This window comes from Scyliorhinus canicula, chromosome 14, assembly GCF_902713615.1.
Source record: "Scyliorhinus canicula chromosome 14, sScyCan1.1, whole genome shotgun sequence".
NCBI lineage: Eukaryota > Metazoa > Chordata > Chondrichthyes > Carcharhiniformes > Scyliorhinidae > Scyliorhinus > Scyliorhinus canicula.
The window spans coordinates 14,064,664-14,077,441 of record NC_052159.1 but is presented as its reverse complement, the minus strand read 5'-3'; positions in this window follow the sequence as shown (position 1 = coordinate 14,077,441).

Here is a 12,778-nt window from a genome sequence, read left to right as displayed (position 1 = left end):
CGTCAGTGGTGGAGGGAATGAATATTTGTAGATGGGTTGCCATTCGAGCGGGCTGTTTTGTCCCGGATGGCACCTTTGATGATAGAAACCATCTTAAGTTCATTCATTGGAGCTTAGGGGCAGCACGGTAGCATTGTGGATAGCGCAATTGCTTCACAACTCCAGGGTCCCAGGTTCGATTCCAGCTTGGGTCACTGTCTGTGTGGAGTCTGCACATCCTCCCCGTGTGTGCGTGGGTTTCCTCCGGGAGCTCCGGTTTCCTCCCACAGTACAAAGATGTGCAGGTTAGGTGCATTGGCCATGATAAATTGCCCTTAGTGTCCAAAATTGCCCTTGGTGTTAGGTGGGGGTACTGGGTTATGGGGATAGGGCGGAGGTGTTAACCTTGGGTAAGGTGCTCTTTCCAAGAGCTGGTGCAGACTCGATGGGCCGAATGGCCTCCTTCTGCACTGTAAATTCTATGATAATAAAGCAAAAATTGACACTGAGTCAGGTAGGGAAATACAATAACGCAATTACTTTGGTCCACCACCATAACATTGCCCGGGGGATTAGCTTGATCAAGGATGATTTGGGGTGTTATGTGGGGCCTGTGTTAACAGATGTCTGTTTAAGTACATTAGGCAAAGGGGAATGGATGGTTAATACTGACAGGTTGAGATGAAAAAGGTGAAAGGAGGCATGTGTGGAGCATACTGCCTGTTTTTGTGCAATGCACTCAAATTAATACGATGTTGTTCAGGACAGTTAAGCAATAAACCCAAGACTTTCTTGAAACTCATAAAGGTGATAATAATGCTGTCGCTGTAATGTAGTAAAAAAAAAAATCAATTTTACCATTGGTTCATTGGTTGTGTGCGGATAATGTCACTGCAGGATTAGATATTGATTTTAAATGTAAAAATGGATTACTACATAGGCAGGAACTACCTCACAAAAAAATTGGCAATCCCCGATATAAATGTGACAATGCGTGACTACAAAATGAAAGTTCAGGAACCAAATTCTAATCTTTTCCTCAGCATGACGAGATCAAACACAACAGACTGGATTTTACATGAGGGGCAGCGTTACTGCCCTTTTGGTATAAAGGTCAGGGACGAGCCAGCAGCCCCTACACCATCTCTAGCCAGTCCCCAACAGGCAATTCTTGATGTAGCTGGATGCTTAGTTATGGGGGGAGTGGGGGGGGGGGGGATGACCAGCACCAGGCTTCAGGCCCGGATGACGGCTGAGCTAGATTGGGCAGAAAGGAAGGCAAAACTGCAGTGAAGAACTTGGGAGCACCTCCAGTGGGCACCCATGGCCCATAGATGAGGTATCCCCCCCCCCCCCCCCCCCCCCCATGCCTGGCCACCAGCCTGAGCAATGAAAGCTGTCAATCTGCCTCTCCTGCAGAATGCTAATTCCCAGTGGCACCAGGGAGTCATTAATCGGCCACTTCAGGACCTCAATCTGCCCATGGATGGACAAGCCTTCCAATGGCCCCCTGTGGCCTGGTAGAATTGCGCATGTGGGCAGGTGGGGTGAGCGCCACGATGCTGACCACGGCATGGACACCCAGTTTGAAGGCTCCCTCCACACCAAGCAATCCATCCCCCGCCCACCCCTAGCTTTGGAATTCAGCCTGAACATCTCCACCTTAACACAACTTTCTCTCTCACCACCTTCAAGGCACTCATTACGACATTACTTCTTCGACTGGGGTTGCTGGTGCTGCAGAAAGAGCAGGATCACTTTTCAGATTTGTGCTTAAGGATGAGAACTTTAAAAATTCCGGACCGAGTTCCCGACGATACGAACATTATGGAGGGTACAAGATAGTTGGTCCTTAATTAACATAATCACAAGAGGGAAATCGCAGCTCGACACTATCAGGGGTGGGAGTGGGCTGCAGGATCACAAAATTGGTCCATCTGACCCTGAGTTTTGCACCCAAAAAGTCAGGACTGGGTGCTTCCGAATTCCTATCCCTTTTTGTTCGTTTTTCGTGGTTGTGGGGATCGTGGCTAGGTTAACATTTACCACCCGTCCCTCATCACCCTTGAGAAGGAGGTGGTGAGCCCCTTTCTTGCACACTGCAGGCCACATGGTGCAGGTCCATCCACTGTGCTGTTTGGGAGGGAATTCCTGGCGTCCCAAAATTCCGTTCATTCCTCTGCAAAGATCTCCAGTCTCCGCAACGGAGAGAACAAATACCACAACTGTCAGAAATAGCCAAAGCAAATATATGTTTGGATTTTGCAGTCAGATGTATTTCAGTCAGATGCATTTTTAACTCCCAGTCAGCTGAAACCCAGACAGAGCAGGGCGACCCCTGACCAGTGAGTCAATATTTGGCATTTCGGCTAATGCTCGATGAGCAAATCCACCCACCTGACACCAGACTGCTGACCCGGTGAAAGAAGTGAGTGGCAAATCTGTGCGCAACCGATCACGTGTGCCTGATTACTTGTTTCTTTTGCAATCTTATGGCTAATAAATTGTGGATTGCCGTCAGGGCCGCAAGGCACTGTAGAGAAAAGAAAGCATTCGCACTCAGTGCCAGTCCCTCGGGCATTTTACAAGCATTTGTAAGTATTTTGCTTCTGAATTAATTTCAACACAGCTCATGAACTGCGATGAAAATATCTTGTTCCGTTATAAATAGCTGGACGCTTCAGATCAAAATTTCCTTTGTCTATCCATTTCTGACTAAGGGGCTACACTTGTAAAGCCAATAGCTGGGCAGAAGGGTCGAGAGCAACAGGCCATCCACGAAGGGTGAATGAAATGAAAATAAAACTGCTTATTGTCACGAGTAGGCTTCAATGAAGTTACTGCGAAAAGCCCCTAGTCGCCACATTCCGGCGCCTGTCCGGGGAGGTTGGTACGGGAATCGAACCGTGCTGCTGGTCTGCTTTAAAAGCCAGCGATTTAGCCCAGTGAGCTAAACCAGCCCCTGAATGACATAAGAATCAGCGAGTAGTTAGGATCTGGAATGTGTTGTGCTTGAGAACTGCGGGAGGCAGATTGAATCATGGCTCTCAAAATGCAATCACAGATTAATCGGGATAGAAACACTTTTGAGGGGCTACTGGGAAAACGGCACTGGCAGAGTTGCTCTCGCAGGGGAGGACGTGACAGGCCACATGGCCTCCTTCTGAGCTCTAACTATTCCGTGATTCTGGATGCCGGCCGACCTGCTGTGTCAATCAAGCATTTTCAACTTCTATTTAATTAAACTAACGTCCATCCCAAATTTTAGAATTACATCTCAATATCAATTTTATCCTGCAGTTATCCCAGACACGTTCTTTGTTCTTGCGGAATGAGGAAGTGCTGAGGGTTCTGGCCAAGGGTGGTATCATGACCAGTACAGGCTTGGAGGGCCGAAGGGCCTGTTCCTGTGCTCTATTGTTCTTTGTCAACATCTATCAAAGGAAAAATGTATCATTGCCATGTAACACACTTTGAAGAGTGAACATAGAACATACAGTGCAGAAGGAGGCCATTCGGCCCATTGAGTCTGCACCGAACCACTTGAGCCCTCACTCCACCCTATCCCCGTAACCCAATAATTCTTGTCTTTCTGAGCACGCTGTGGTGAATCCCAGACTTTTAGCATTCATTCTTGGGACGTGAGCATCATGGGCAAAGCTGACATTTATGAACCCCCCCTGACCCCCCCCCCCCACCCAAACCTGAGGAATTTCCTTCTTTTTTTGAAATTTGTTCTTGAGGTTGGGGGTTCAGAAGGTGTTGATGAAGAAGCCGCGCCGTGCTGTTGTTCTGCATCTCGTGTGAGAAATTAAACATAGAGGATGGGATTTTCTGGCCCCTCCCACCGCCGGGAGCCTCCAGTCCCACCAAAGGTCAATGGACTTTTGGTTGGGCTGCGGAATCTCCTGCGGCGGGGTCCCGCCATGCTGGGGTCAGAAATCCGCAGCCATGACTAGCTGACAGATATATTTATGTATCAGTAGATCAAGACTACGCAAGTCTTGGGGTGGCACAGCAGCACTCTGGTTAGCACTGCTGCCTCACAGTGCCAGGGACCCGGGCTTGATTCTAGCCTCGGGTGACTGTCTATGCGGAGTTTGCACGCTCTCCACGTGTCTCCGTGGGTTTCCTCTGGGTGCTCCGGTTTCCTCCCACAGTCCAAAGATGTGCAAGTGGGGTACTCTTTCCTAGGATCGGTGCAGTCTCGATGGGCTGAATGGCCTCTTTCTGCACTGTAGAAATTTTATGATTCTAAGAAGCAGAAAACTTCCCGACAACAATAAAAGCTTACATTCATATAGCGCCTTTTATTTGGATCAGTGCAGAGTTACTCTCCTGCTTTGAGACACCTTGATTGTTCACCTACATTAAAGGAATTTATATAAAAGCAGACTGTTACTGGTGCGACTCTTGATGCCCTGGCATTTACAGTTGTCAGTTTTTTAATCCTTGCAACCATGGCAACACAAATGAATCATTTTAATTACCAAAGACTGTAAAACACCATTGCTCAAGGAATAACAACTAATTGTGCCATTTTGGAGAGATGACCTGTTCTTTTGTTCAACAGTCTTTCATTTCCCCCTGTGTCTCTCTTTTGGAAAGATTGGTTTAATCGTCCATTTTAAAGGTTAATAGACAATTTAAAGGTTACTGAGAACAAGAGGGAGGTGAGGCAAATTTTTTTTTAAACACGGTATGTTGTGATCTGGAATGGCCTGCCTGAAAGCAGATTGGATAGTAACTTGCAGAAGCAAATTGGATAAATATGTGAAGAGGGAAGTGCAGAATGTTGTGGGTTGCCTAAATCACCGACAACAAGGACTTCCAATAAAGCTAGTTTACTCCTGAACTCAACAGCCACGTACAAGACTTGCGCCCTGCCCGCACTCCCGGGGATAACCCCCGTGCTCCCACCATGTTATCTCTTTCGTAGCCGCATGATGAACCATCAATCGAACGCGAGACAAGTTGCTGTACAAAAGTTAGGCTTTAATAAGCTAGAAGTTAGCCCTGCGGTCGACTACAGTAAATGGACGACCGCCGGGCGTTCTGACTATTTGTACCTCGGTATGGAGGCGTGGTTAACTCAGCCTCTCGATTAATCGGAGAGCCGTCACATGACTGGTCTCAACCAATCGGTCGAGAGGCACATGACCGACCAGGGCCAATGGTAAGCCGGTGTTCTGCACCAATGGCAGACAGCTATGCAAATCATACCACCACACCGCGTCGCCACGTTCTCACGTGACCACTCGGTCTACATCTTCCCCATTTACTTGGGACACCGGTGGGATGAGATGTAACAGTGTGCGCATTAGGAAGCTAACGACAGACCATTGTGTAACATGCAATTTTAAAAAATCTGACAATGAATAACTATTTACATGCATATTGAGGCTTGGATTAAGATGTAGCAACTGAGGGCGGCTCGGTGGCGCAGTGGTTAGCATTGGTGCCTCACCGCGTCGAGGTCCCAGGTTCGATTCTGGCTTTGGGTCACTGTCCATTTGGAGTTTGCACATTCTCCCTGTGTTTGCGTGGGTTTCGCCCCCACAACCCAAAGACGTGCAGGGTAGGTGAATGGCCACGCTAAATTGCCCCTTAATTGGAAAAAATGAATTGGGTGCTCGAAATTTATATTTTAAAAAATGTAGCAACTGGTGCATAGCCCATCGCGTCGTCTTCTTCTTCTCCCATTGTCTGTTGGAAAGAAATACTGAAATTCAAAAGTCAGTTTGAGGTTAAATGTTAATAATAAGAATCTTTATCATTGTCACAAAATGAAAATCGCGTATTGTCACAAGTAGGCTTCAATGAAGTTACTGTGAAATGAAAATCGCTTATTGTCACAAGTAGGCTTCAAATGAAGTTACTGTGAAAAGCCCCCAGTCGCCACATTCCAGTGCCTGTTCGGGGAGGCTGGTACGGGAATGGAACTGTGTTGCTGGCCTGCCTTGGTCTGCTTTAAAAGCCAGCGATTTAGCCCAGTGTGCTAAACATTAACACTGCAATGAAGTTACTGTGAAAACCCCATAGTCGCCACATTCCGGCGCCTGTTGGGTACACAGGGGGAGAATTCAGAATGTCCAATTCACCGAACAAACACATCTTTTTGGACTTTGTGTTCAGCTTACTCAGCTTCCTTGAGCATGTGATTACACCAGTTAGTGCTTTTGTAGACTTTCTGTGGCCAGTGTCCGCACTGTTACAACCGTGCATTCCACCGGTGTGCTCCTTAGGTGCAGGATGCACTACACTGGCCTCTCTATGAGTTTGCATGTCTGCTCATGCCACGAGGCTGGTGCCATAGGCCGGATGACTGAAGTGCAGTGTTACCTGTTGCCGCTGGTTCTGCTGCTTGTAGATGGTGATGGTGATTACGTACATAATGGCATGTCTAAGGCTGCCGCCTAACCGTTTGGTTACCACCGCCAACAGGTCATCGTCACATGCGGTCTGAATCCTGACCGTCTGAACATATTTAGAGGGCATTTCAATCATAGTGGGTTTTGCTTTTCAATCTGCATTGCAGGAGGGCATCATTCACTTGGTTTCAAGTTTAGGCTGCAACAGAGTTTTATCAGTAAGAATTGTGGACCAGGTGCGCAATGGGCGGCCTTGTCTGAAATGAGTCACTGAGGGATGCTGTGTGTGGCGAATTGTACCTGAAGCTTTAACATTACTGTTTTACTCATCATGTTTGGCAGGTAGTCAAGTTCAAACCAACTGGAATAGAACATAGAACATAGAACATAGAACATTACAGCGCAGTACAGGCCCTTCGGCCCACAATGTTGCACCATCCTGTGAAACCCTTCTAAAGTCCCTCTACACTATTACCTTATCGTCCATATGCCTATCCAATGACCATTTGAATGCGTTTAGTGTTGGCGAGTCCACTACTGTTGCAAGTAGGGCATTCCACGCCCTTACTACTCTCTGAGTAAAGAACCTACCTCTGACATCTGTCCTATATCTATCTCCCCTCAATTTAAAGCTATAGAACATAGAACATAGAACAGTACAGCACAGAACAGGCCCTTCGGCCCTCAATGTTGTGCCGAGCCATGATCACCCTACTCAAACCCACGTATCTACCCTATACCCGTAACCCAACAACCCCCCCTTAACCTTACTTTTATTAGGACACTACGGGCAATTTAGCATGGCCAATCCACCTAACCCGCACATCTTTGGACTGTGGGAGGAAACCGGAGCACCCGGAGGAAACCCACGCACACAGGGGGAGGACGTGCAGACTCCACACAGACAGTGACCCAGCCGGGAATTGAACCTGGGACCCTGGAGCTGTGAAGCATTTATGCTAACCACCATGCTACCCTGCTGCCCCTGCTACCCTGCTGCCCCTGCTATGTCCCCTCGTGCTGGACATCACCATCCGAGGAAAAAGGCTCTCGATGTCCACCCTATCTAATCCTCTGATCATCTTGTATGCCTCAATTAAGTCCCCTCTTAACCTTTTTCTCTCTAACGAAAACAGCCTCAAGTCCTTCAGCCTTTCCTCATATGATCTTCCCTCCATACCAGGCAACATTCTTGTAAATCTCCTCTGTACCCTTTCCAATGCTTCCACATCCTTCCTATAATGTGGCGACCAGAACTGCACACAATACTCCAAATGCGGCCGCACCAGAGTTTTGTACAACTGCAACATGACCTCATGGCTCCGAAACTCAATTCCTCTACCAATAAAAGCTAACACACCGTACGCCTTCTTAACAACTCTCTCAACCTGGGTGGCAACTTTCAGGGATCTATGGACATGGACACCGAGATCTCTCTGCTCGTCCACACTACCAAGAATCTTACCATGAACCCAGTACTCTGCCTTCCTGTTATTCCTTCCAAAATGAATCACCTCACACTTTTCTGCATTAAACTCCATTTGCCACCTGTCAGCCCAGCTCTGCAGCTTATCTATGTCCCTCTGTAACTTGTAACATCCTTCTGCACTGTCCACAACTCCACCGACTTTAGTGTCATCTGCAAATTTACTCACCCATCCTTCTACGCCTTCCTCCAGGTCATTTATAAAAATGACAAACAGCAACGGCCCCAAAACAGATCCTTGTGGCACACCACTAGTAACTGGACACCAGTCAGACCATTTCCCATCAACCGCCACTCTTTGTCTTCTATCAGCTAGCCAATTTCTGATCCAAACTGCTAAATCACCCTGAATCCCATGCCTCTGTATTTTCTGCAATAGCCTACCATTGGGAACTTTATCAAACGCTTTACTGAAATCCATATACACCACATCAACTGCTTTACCCTCATCCACCTGTTTGGTCACCTTCTCGAAGAACTCAATGAGGTTTGTGAGGCACGACCTACCCTTCACAAAACCCTTCACAAAACTTCAACTAAGACAAAATGTTGTTTACCGTTCCACTTTTTAAACTTCGCTGATGGGATGTGGGTGTCTCTGGCTGGGCCAGGATTTGTTGCCCGTCCCTGATGGCATTTAAGAGTCAACCACATTGCGGTGGGGCTGGAGTTACCAGACCAGGTAAGAACAGCAGATTTCCTTCCGAAAGGACATTTATGAACCAGATGTGTTTTTCCAACAATCTACAATGGTTTCATGGTCATCATTAGACTTTTAATTCCAGATTTTTATTGAATTCAAATTCCATGGACTGGATTCTCCAAAAATGGGGCTATGTCCACACGCCAGTTTCCAAACACTGGGGTTTTACTCTGGGGATTCCTGAGAAATATTAGCAGTTATTCACCTACCTGCAGAGGGCTGGCAGGGCCCCGGAGTGCTTCTCGCAGCGTCAGATGCAGATAAGGGCCCGCGCACTTCCGGTTGCGAGTCCACGCATGCGCACGGCGGCGGCCATGCCGAACGCTATGGCGGACTCAGCCGGCTTACCTGGGCGAAGAAAGAAGATCCCAACGATTGGCCTCGCGCCGCTACATTTCACACACCCGATCGTCGCCCTGGTCGCCCATAAGTACCTCCCTCTCCCCACCGGTGCTTGATTTCCCCCCCCCCCCCCCCCCACCAGGTCGGCTGCAGATACCGCGCGAGAGTCCCAACTGGCCAGACGTGGTTAGACCCACACCGTCGGGAATTCAGCCGGTCAGGACAGGAGCATCGCTGGGGGGGGGCCTCCAGCTGCACCAGGAGCCGCACCAGTCCCGATACTGTCGTAAATGTGGATTCTCCAAATGCGATTTCGGCATGGGGTTGCGGAGAATCCAGCCCCCCCCCCCCCCATTGCATATAAGAGCAGGGAAGTTATGATGAAGCTGTATAAAAAAACTGGTTAGGCCACAGCTAGAGTACTGTGTGTAGATCTGGTCACCACACTATAGGAAAGATGTGATTGCACTAGAAAGGGTGCAGAAGAGATTCACCAGGATGTTGCCTGGACTGGAGAGTTTCAGCTATGACAAGAGGCTGGTTAGGCTGGGGTTGTTTTCCTTGGAGCAGAGCAGGCTGAGGGGGAACCTGGTTGAGGTGCACAAAATTATGAGGGACATTGATAGGGTAAATAGGAAGAAACATTTCCCCTTTAGAGGGGTCAATAACCAGGGGGCATAGATTTAAGGTAATAGCAGGAGATTTAGAAGAAATTCAGGAACAACTATTTCACCCAGAGGGTGGGAATCTGGAACTCACTGTCTGAAAGGGTGGTAGAGGTGGGAACCCTCACAACATTTGAGAAATATTTGGATGAGCACTTGAAATGCCATCGCACACAAGGCCAAGTGCTGGAAAATGGCCTTAATATAGATAGAGGGTGTTTGAAGGCCAGCACAGACAAAAGGCTTCTTTCTATGCTGTAAAGCTCCAGAACTCTGTGTCAACTGATTGTATTCTAGCCCTCTCGACATGAATGCTAACATTGCATTTACCTTCCGAACTGCCGACTGAACCTGCACGTTAACCTTAAGAGAATCTTGAACAAGGACTCACAAGTCCCTTTGTGCTTTCCTAAGCATTTTCCCATTTAGAAAATAGTCTATGCCTCCATCCCTCCTTCCAAAGTGCATAACCTAACACTTTTCCACATTGTATTCCACCTGCTACTTCTTTGCCCACTCTCCTAGCCTGTCCAAGTCCCCTTCTGCAGCTCCCCTGCTTCCTTAATACTACCTGTCCCTCGACAAATCTTTGTATCTGCTTTTTTCTAGTCTGTTTTTGCTGAATTAAAAGTATTCTGATGAACTTGACTAAATTCTTCAGTACAGCTGGAAGTGCCATCTTTCATTGTTCCTTCGATTTCCAATGGGACTAGCTAGGTAGCTCTTTTAGGAGCCGGTACAGACACAATGGGCAGAATGGCCTACATCTGTGCTGTACAATTCTATGATTCTATGATGGGCCGAAGGACCTCTACTGTGCTGTAGACCTCAATGACTCTGTGACATTTTTACTCAGCAAAGTTATGGTACCAAAGCAATTATGATGCAGATCAGCCACAATGTAACTGAGTAGCAGAAGAGGCTCAAAGGGCCCTGTGGAACATTGCATGATATATCCATTGCATGGATACAGAACTGGCTAGGTCAGAAGGCAAAGGGTGGAAGTAGAGGGTGTTTTTCTGAATGGAAGGTTGTGACTAGTGGTGTCCCACAGGGATCGGTGCTTGGGCCTCTGTAGTTTGTGGTGCACATAAACGATTTAGAGGAAAATGTAGCCGGTCTGATTAGTAAGTTCGCGGATGACACCAAGGTTGGTGGAGTGGCAGATACTGTTGAGGATTGTCAGAAGATACAGCAGGACATAGATAGGTTGGAGACTTGGGCAGAGAAATGGCAAATGGAGTTTAATCCGGACAAATATGAGGAAATGCATTTTGGTAGGTCTAACGTAGAGGGGAAATATACCGTAAATGGTAAAACTCTTAGGAATATAGGAAGTCAGAGAGATCTGGGTGTGCAGGTCCACAAATCTTTGAAGGTGGCAACACAAGTGGACAAGGTAGTCCCAAGAAAGTGTATGGAATGCTCCCCTCCATTGGACGTGACATCAAGGATTAAAAACTGGCAAGTTATGCTACAGTTGTATAAAACCTTGGTAAGGCACCACGTGGAATATTATGCACAATTCTGGTTGCCACAGTACCAGAAGGATGTGGAGACTTTGGAGAGAGTGCAGAGGAGGTTTACCAGGATGTTGCCTGGTCTGGAGGGTATTAGCTATATGGAGAGGCTGAATAGACTCGGGCTGTTTTCGTTAGAAAGACAGAGGTTGAGGGGTGACCTGATAGAGGTCTACGAGATTATGAGGGGCATGGATCGAGTGGATGGGCAGGCACTCTTTCCCAGGGTCAGTCACCAGGGGGGCAAAGGTTAAAGGTCCATGGGGCAAAGTTTAGAGGAGATGTGCCAGGCAGAGCTTTTACACAGAGGGTGGTGAGTGCCTGGAACGCATTGCCAGGGGAGGTTGTGGAAGCAGATACATTAATGCCGTTCAAACGGCATCTTGACAAACACATGGATAGAATGGGTATAGAAGGATAAGGCAGAAGGAAATGCTGAGGGTTCTGACAAAGGTTGGTATCAACCGGTACAGGCTTGGAGGGCCGAAGGGCCTGTTCCTGTGCTGTATTGTTCTTTATTCTTTGTATATGAGTGATCTGAAGTTAGGGAAAGCGTATGTTAGTTTTGCTCTGTCCAATACACAACAGGCTAAATATTCTCCCCCCATAAATTTCTATTTTTTCTCTTTATCCCAGTTTCAATTTGTTATATTGATCGATTTTAAGTTAATTTTGTTTTGGTAAAATAGGGACTATCCTGGCTTGTATTAAAAAATGGAAAAAATAAACTTTGTCACCAGGAGAGCGCAAAACAATAAATATTCTGAATGTAACTCTTCCTCCAAGTAATCACAAGGGAAAATCTCTCAAGTAAAATCAATTACTTCACTATAAATGACATCGAAGTCCTGGAAAAACAAAACGGGTTCAAGAAATATAACTCTCCAGGGATAGACATTGACACTGTAGCTTCGACTGAACAGACTTAGTCTAATACTTTCACCACTCAGGATGCAGCAGTTTAAGATTCATGTCAGCAACTCGCCAAGCTCCCTTTGACAGTGCCTTTCAACCCCATGGCTTCTAACAACTAGAAGGACAAGGGCAGCAGGCGCAAGGCAATGCCACCGGCTGCACATTCACCCCCAAGTCCAACACGATGCTGATTTGGAACCTGCGCCTTTCTCCCAGGTCGCTGGGCCAACATTCTGGAACAACCTTCCTCACAGAGGCCTGGACTGCAGCAGTTCAAGAATACGGCTCACTGCCACTTTCTCAAAGAAAGGGCAACAAATGTTGGCCTGGACAGTCATGCCCACATCTCATTTATGAATGAAGTATAACGGGACAAGATTAATTTGCTGTGCCTAGAAGTCTTCCACAAAGGAAACATAGCAGCCAGTTTACACACCGCCCAATCTCAGGAACAGCAATGTGGTAAAGACTAGATAATCTGTTTTAGTTATTGTAACGCCCAATGGTTCACTTGTTCTATGTTTGAATATGGGGAGGCAATGGCGTAGTGGTATAGTCACTGGACTAGTAATACAGAGACTTAATGTATTATCTGGGGACCTGGGCTCAAATCCTGCCTTTGCAGATGGTGCAATGTGAATTCAATAAAAATCTGGAGTTACAAGTCTAGTGATGATGACCACGAAACCATTGTCGATTGTCATACAAGCCCATCTGGTTCACCAATGACCATACCTGGTCTGGCCTCTACGTGACTCCAAACCGTCTGAAAGGCAATTGTGGATGGGCAATGAATG